Raw genomic sequence first — 556 nt, 5'->3', positions numbered from 1 at the left:
TTTTATGGTGATTGTTGGGGGAAAAAAAAAAGAATAATTGCACATAGGTGTGGTGATGCATTATTTAAGACATTTCAATAATAGACTTTTTTTTTTTTATGTAATTTGATTATTATAAAGATTGGGTAATAATTTGATAGGTAACCTAATTAGTCAACCCGAAACCTATTTTTAAGTATTTATTTATTTATTTATTATTATTATTTTTTTAATCACTAGCCTAGTTAAGTATAACACCACTATTTGCCATACCACAGCACATGTGTTAGTCCATTTAATAGAAGGACAAACAAACATCTCATTAATACAATTTCAACGTAAAATGAGTAGGGCAAGTAGCTGAAATTACAAAGATGTCAAATTTTATATTCATCTCCATTTGATGACATTTGGGTAATTTTACTAAAAATTTAAATTAGAGTTTGAGCAACTTTTCTTACTTACTTTGGACTAAAATTTGGCCATTGAGATTTATGTAAGGCCCTCTAGCATATTGACTAACTCATGTACTGCCAAATGACAAATAGTAAATATTATACTATTTTTTTTTTTTTTT

This window comes from Macadamia integrifolia, chromosome 7 (assembly GCF_013358625.1).
Source record: "Macadamia integrifolia cultivar HAES 741 chromosome 7, SCU_Mint_v3, whole genome shotgun sequence".
NCBI lineage: Eukaryota > Viridiplantae > Streptophyta > Magnoliopsida > Proteales > Proteaceae > Macadamia > Macadamia integrifolia.
This window is presented reverse-complemented; position numbering follows the sequence as displayed.